The sequence below is a fragment of the Lithobates pipiens genome, unplaced genomic scaffold (genome assembly GCF_037356315.1).
Source record: "Lithobates pipiens isolate NorthernLeopardFrog02 unplaced genomic scaffold, aLitPip1_a1.2 Scaffold_28, whole genome shotgun sequence".
In the NCBI taxonomy this organism is placed as follows: Eukaryota; Metazoa; Chordata; class Amphibia; order Anura; family Ranidae; genus Lithobates; species Lithobates pipiens.
The window spans coordinates 204,591,784-204,599,374 of NW_027507789.1; the positions used below are offsets into that span (position 1 = coordinate 204,591,784).

General features: G+C 39.1%; 1 long non-coding RNA gene across 1 annotated transcript in view; it reads left to right on the top strand.

Moving 5' to 3' along the window:
- The window catches only part of LOC143934936 (uncharacterized), a 129,482-nt gene extending 122,748 nt beyond the window's left edge, over nt 1–6,734 (top strand). The window contains exon 3 of the long non-coding RNA XR_013263440.1: nt 6,625–6,734. This is a non-coding gene — a long non-coding RNA (uncharacterized LOC143934936). The remainder of the gene's footprint in view (nt 1–6,624) is intronic.
- Nucleotides 6,735–7,591: the final 857 nt, after the last annotated feature.

Sequence of the window (7,591 nt, forward strand, 5' to 3'; positions counted from 1 at the left end):
CAATCCCCATCCCTTCAAAGGTGGAATCTGGCTTCAGAAGGCTTGCAAGAAGCCACACTCTTGGCCCTCTGGAGACGAGGACAGGCAACGCCTGCAATGCAGTTCCCAAATTACGACAATAAATGAGCAATTCTGACAGAGTAACTTAAACAATGGTTATAAGGTTTATTAATATAGTACATATGTGTATGCTATATAGTCTTTTACATATATCTTATTTAATATTCCAACCAATCCATGTGTGTATTATTTCAATGCAAAGAAAAAGCCAAACATGAATGAAAGTTGAGTGAAGATAAATATATGTTCGTTATCCTTGTACTAATGAGTATATAATTAATTGCATAGCGTGTGTGTGGGAGTACATGTGATGTTACCATGGGTGTGAACAGTGCCTAAGGCAACTGACTAAATAAAAAAAAACAAAAAATTGTGAAAAAAAGGGGGGTGAAAAGTATATCTGTATTATGATGTGCAAACAACAGTAAATACAATTACCTTGTCAGGTGAAGTGACTATATGTGGCCAACAGTTAAATATGTGATGGCACGAAGCTGCAAAAAAAAAAAAAGAGGTGGTGGTCAAAAAGTATTTAGTGAGACCATGTCTGTATTAGCCCTTGTACACACGGTCGGACATTCTGCCAACCAAATCCGTTGGATTTTGTCCAACGGATTGTTTCCGAAACTGTTGCATACACACGGTCGGACCAAGTTGTCGGAAAATCCAATCGCTCAGAACGTGATGACGTTATTTCGTTACGATGGGACTATGTTCAGGCTAGTAGCCAATAGCTTTGATGTAGGTATTTGATCTGAGCATGCGTGGCACTTTGTCCGATCGGAATTCTCTACACATGATCGGAGTATGTCCGATCGGACCAGTTTGTCGGAAAATATTTCCAACAAGTTGGAAAATTGGGTCCGACGGATATTCCGACGGAAACAGTCCGATGCAGACCACACACAGTCGGATTATCCGACAAAACGGTCCGATAGGACACATTCCGTCGGAATCTCCGACCGTGTGTACAAGGGCTTAGATATAAAAGAAAATCAAGCCCTGAGTCATATACTATATAATGCTATGATGGTTCAATATTCTGCAATGATCGGAAAGATTATCTAGCCATATAGTTGCAAAGAATGCAGGCTAGTCTGGCATTTGAAGGCTATGTTCGTACATTACAACGCTGGTGCAATTTACACACATGTGTCAGCAGCACTAGTGGGATCATCTTATGATTGCAAAAGGGTTAGGAGCTTAAATAGTGCCTCCTATACTCTAGGAGAGCTGGGAACTAGTTCATTGCCTGCATGTGCTGTCCGTCCGTCCCCTCCCCCCCGCCCCCTCAACTGGGTGCCAAGGCTGTGAAAACTGCCAGAGCAATGGCTTCCTCAGCGTCCAGGAAGGCCTAGGCCCCAGGGCCACTGTTGTCATCTCCATTGCAAATGCATGACATCATGACGTTGTTCGCACGCAGGACTGAAAGTAAACGGCGAATTGTGGATACAGATTCGGAATATGCTTACAATGCTCGTTCCAATGAACATCTTCCCTCCTTGGTACAGACAGGTCAAACTCAAAGTATGGGAATGGTGGAGTCTGATTCTTCACTTTCTGATGCATCAACTAATAATTAGCCATACTTCTCATCCCTTGGGATGCTTTAAGCCCAGTGGTGTTGCTATGGGGGGGAGCGGAGGGGTGCGGGCCCCACCCGGGTGACAACCGCCAGAGGGGTGACACCAAGAGCAGGCCAAGGGGGGAGCGTGAAGAGATGAGAGTGTGCGGGCGGTGCAGGCTATGGCGGTTTAACATCATGTACATTGGTACACAAATCACTGCCGAAGTCAGACCCTGCAAAGTGCCCTTGCAGAGCTGCAGCGGGGTGCTGAGTGCTGGAACGCCCCCCTGTGCGCCTCATGCACTCGGCACTAGTACACATCCATTATATACACTTCACGATCGGAATATACGATGCAAAGCTCCCGTCTGACTTTTTCTGTCGGAAATTCCGCTCGTGTGTACGCAGCATTAAGCTACTCCGTCAGCATTGCTAAAGTACCATTCATTTATTGTCATTATTTGGGAACTGCATCACAGGTGTTGCCTGTCCTCGTCTCTGGAGAGCCAAGAGTGTGGCTTCTTGCAAGCCTTCTGAAGCCAGATTCCAGCCTTTGAGGGGATGGGGACGGCCCATGGAGGCCTCTGGATCATTCATTTTCTTCTCTGGTCATAGGACTGTTTCCAATTTCTGGCAGTAAATATACCACACATCATTACTTTGTATGCAGATTTCTGTATACCATGACATGTTACAATTTTTTAAATTTCTTGATGTATCTTTTTAGAACAAAAACCCCCTGAAGAAGACGATGACTGTATTGGTCAAAACGCGTTGGGGTAATCAATGTGGTTGGCTTTTTGTAATATCTTGCTCCACTATGTAAACATTGCCATGTATGATGAAACTTGTCCTTTTACATACTTGCAACCAAAGCTCATATTTTAAGATTCATGAATTTAAAAGAATCTTTTTTTCTATTTGTATAATAAAAGTAATTTTTATGAAAATCAAAATCTCTGACCAATTTCATTTGCTGCAAAAAAAAATAAACCCTTGGGGGGAATATCCCATTTTGCATTTCTATCTGGGGTATGCAGCCTTATTATCTCTCGTATGTGTCCTTCTATTCATTCAAACCCTATCCATTAGCTTATGGGGCGGGCATGCCCAGCGTAAGCCTGATTTCAGTTTTCAGCTAAACATATAAAGAGATTTCTTGTTAAAAAAAAAAAAAAAAGAAATCCCTCTGTATTGGAAAATGATTTCTGTAACTAAAAGCAACCCAACGAAGCAGGTTCATTGGTTTGCCTGGTGTTAAATGGCAGCATGAGTTTTAATTTCCTACTGAGGTCGGAGTTCCTACTTAATAGGTCATACTCACAAGGGTTGAAAATTAGCGGCACGCCAGCGAATTCTACCGCCGATCCTAAAGGCTAACGTTACATTGTGTAAAGTGTCTGTTGTGTCAGCTGGGAGACAATAAGGGGAAAGTTATTTAAGGAAACGAACATTTGGTGGAGGAGGAGGGGGAGGGGGGCCTTGGATATATTCACTGACAATTGATGCATGGCGATATAGTGACTGTATCACACTGCTGCAAACTGCTTCTCCGGTAACCATGGCAACAGTCACATTACCGAAATTAACACGTTGCCTTCTGGAAAGACACCTTGTACTTGCGTGCTGGAGCACGAACCACTATTTTTTTATATGTGTGTGTGTGTATATATATATATATATATATATATATATATATATATATATATATATACTTTTTTTCCCAATATATTAATATATTCATGCGTATGTATTCTGATTCTTTTAAGACACCCTATTGATTAAAATTGGATGTATTTCTTTTTAATTAAATTCTGTTAATTGATTTGCAAAAGAGTCCAGGTACAGTTATGAAGATAAAACAAGCACCTGATTACACAATAGAACTTGGTGCAAAAAAATAAACATAACAAGAACAGAAATACAATTACAAAAAACCTCAAGACTAGAGAGGTAAACCCCCCAACACGTCGAGCTGCAACCCGGCTCCAGTGCAAAAAGGGGAAAAAGGGGGCCATCTGCATTGGTGAATTTAATGAAAAATTATTTAGATCGATTAAGTGTGTGCGTGTATGTATGTGTGTGTGTGTGTGTGTGTGTATGTGTGTATATATATATATATATATATATATATATATATATATATATATAGAGAGAGAGAGAGAGAGAGAGAGAGAGAGAGAGAGAGAGAGAGAGAGAGAGATATATATATACACACACACACACACAAAGAAGCATTAAAAAGTTTGCCAGCATGAAAGTGAAAATTTTACGGCTAGCAGTAACCATAACTATTTCATTTCTTTTAAACGGTAACAAAAATTAATAAATAAATAAAAATAATTATACAGTATCTCACAAAAGTGAGTACACCCCTCACATTTCTGTAAATATTTTAATCTATCTTTTCATGTGACAACACTGATGAAATGACACTTTGCTACAATGTAAAGTAGTGAGTGTACAGCTTGTATATTAAATATAGTGTAAATTTGCTGTCCCCTCAAGTAAACCCCTAAGTGAAAATGTTCAAATTGGGCCCAGTGTGTCAATATTTTGTGTGGTCACCATTATTTTCCAGCACTGCCTTAACCCTCTTGGGCATGGAGGTCACCAGAGCTTCACAGGTCACCACTGGAGTCCTCTTCCCCTCCTCCATGATGACATCACAGAGCTGGGGGATGTTGGAGACCTTGCGCTCCTCCATCTTCTGTTTAAAGATGCCCCACAGATGATCAATAGGGTTTAGGTCTGGAGAAATGCTGGGCCAGTCCATCACCTTTACCCTCAGCTTCTTTAGCAAGGCAGGGGTCATCTTGGAGGTGTGTTTGGGGTCGTTATCATGTTGGAATACTGCCCTGCTGCCCAATCTCTGAAGGGAGGGGATCATGCTCTGCTTCAGTATGTCACAGTACATGTTGGCATTCATGGTTCCCTCAATGATCTGTAGCTCCTCAGTGCCGGCAGCACTCATGCAGCCCCAGACAATGACACTCCCACCACCATGCTTGACTGTAGGGAAGACACACTTGTCTTTGTACTCCTCACCTGGTTGCCGTCACACACACTTGACACCAACAGGCAACATTCGGGAACTCTTACAATGCAGAAACTATGCAGAAACTAGTGGTTATGTCAGCTTGTTCTTGTTTCTTTATATATAGGGCTACATTTGTATATACCATTTACAGTGTCTTTCAAAAGTAGTCACCCCCCCCTTGGCTTACCTATTTTGTTACATTTCAGGCTATAGTTCATATTTTTTTTTTTTTTATCTGAATTATATGTGATGGATCAGAACACAACTAAGAACACAACTTAAGTGAAGTAAAATTAGAAAAATATATACATAAAATTATTATTCAGAAATAAAAAACTGATAATTGGCATGTGCGTATGTATTCACCCCCTTTGTTATTAACCCCATAAAAAGCTCTGGTTCAACCAATTACCTTCAGAAATCACATAATTAGTGAAATGATGTCCACCTGTGTGCAATCTAAGTGTCACATGATCTGTCATTACATATACACACCTTTGTGAAAGGCCCCAGAGGCTGCAACACCTAAGCAAGAGGCACCGCTAACCAAACACTGCCATGAAGACCAAGGAACTCTCCAAACAAGTAAGGGACAATGTTGTTGAGAAGTACAAGTCAGGATCAGGTTATAAGAAAATATCCAAATCTTTGATGATCCCTAGGAGCACCATCAAATCTATTATAACCAAATGGAAAGAACATGGCACAACAGCAAATCTGCCAAGAGACGGCCACACACCAAAACATATGGACCGGGCAAGGAGGGCATTAATCAGAGGGGCAGCACAGAGACCTAAGGTAACCCTGGAGGAGCTCCGCAGCAGAGACTGGAGTATCTGTACATAGGACAACAATAAACCGTACGCTCCATAGAGTTGGGCTTTATGGCAGAGTGGCCAGAAGAAAGACATTACTTTCAGCAAAAAACAAAATGGTACGTTTTGAGTTTGTGAAAAGGCATGTGGGAGACTCCCAAAATGTATGGAGGAAGGTGCTCTGGTCTGATGAGACTAAAATTGAATTTTTTGACCATCAAAGAAAACGCTATGTCTGGCACAAACCCAACACATCACATCACCCAAAGAACACCATCCCCACTGTGAAACATGGTGGTGGCAGCATCATGCTGTGGGGATGTTTTTCAGCAGTCAGGACTGGGAAACTGGTCAGAGTTGAGGGAAAGATGGATGGTGCTAAATACAGGGATATTCTGAGCAAAACCTGTACCACTCTGTGTGATTTGAGGCTAGGACGGAGGTTCACCTTCCAGCAGGACAATGACCCCAAACACACTGCTAAAGCAACACTTGAGTGGTTTAAGGGGGAAGATGTAAATGTGTTGGAATGGCCTAGTCAAAGCCCAGACCTCAAGCCAATAGAAAATCTGTGGTCAGACTTAAAGATTGCTGTTCACAAGCACAAACCATCCAACTTGATGGAGCTGGAGCAGTTTTGTAAGGAGGAATGGGCAAAAATCCCAGTGGTAAGATGTGGCAACTCATAGAGACTTATCCAAAGCGACTTGGAGCTGTGATAGCCGCAAAAGGTGACTCTACAAAGTATTGACTTTAGGGGCGTGAATAGTTGTGCACATTGACTTTTTCTGTTATTTTGCCCTATTTGTTGTTTGCTTCATAATAAAAAATAAAATAAATTACATCTTCAAAGTTGTGGGGATGTAATGTAAATTAAATGACGCAAAACAATCCATGTAAATTCCAGGTAGTGAGGCAATAAAACACGAAAAATGCCAAAGGGGGGTGAATACTTTTGCAAGGCGCTGTATCTTATTCTGCCGCTCCACCTAATCTACTCTGTCTGCATTATCTCCTGTACCACCATCTTTGTGTAATGCCCATGGGATGATATGTAAGTTGATGAACAAGACACAGCATGTTATTTAGATTTCTGATGATTGATTATTATTATTGATTATTGTAATTTTTCTCTTGGATAGGCCTAACTTCTTTGCTGCCAAAACATTGAAGTCCTGAGGAAGCGGCTATGCGAATCGCGTCAACCTCTTTGAATATTTAGCAAAGATACGTTGGTGTTTCTATATATGGCTAATATTTTCATATGATAATATCAATACATGCTTTTATTGATGCTTTTTTATATAAATTGGTAATAATTATTGTTATTTTTACTATAAATATGTGGCAGTTCCTCTCTTGGTAAAGTCTAAAATCTGTATGTTTTCTAGTGAGGTATTTCAAATGGATTATTTTTTTTAGCTTGTTCTCTTTTTATTTATATATATATATGTATATATATATATATATATATATATATATATATATAATGTGTGTATATATATATATACATGTGTGTGTATATATATATATATATATATATATATATATATATATGTATGTATATGTATGTGTGTGTGTGTATATATATATATATATATATATACACATGTGTATATATATATATAATTTAGTTTTTTTTTTTTTTTTCTAATTTCTTTTCTTTCTATTTTTTTTTTCAGTTTAAAAGAAATATAACCGTTATGGTTACTGCTAGCCTGAAATGTTAATTTTTATGCTGGTAAACTTTTTAATTCTTCTTTTTTTAACCAATTTTGTGCACTCAAAAAGGAAATGGTCATTCAGCTTGATATAGATAATGACCGCTTCCTTTTTATATAATTTTTTTTTATACATTTCCTTTATATATGTGTGTATATATATATATGTATGCATATGCATATTTTACATATATATATATATATATATATATATATATATATATATATATATTTTGCATGTTGACCAACCACTTCCTTTTAGAACTGCACAAAATCAGTAAAAAGCTGTCAAAGTGAAGTGAAGTGAAAAATAATGGATGATTGCTAGATTTGATCAGATTGTTCAAAAAATTCTGATCGGTACCTATGTGTCTAGTATAGGGGTAAC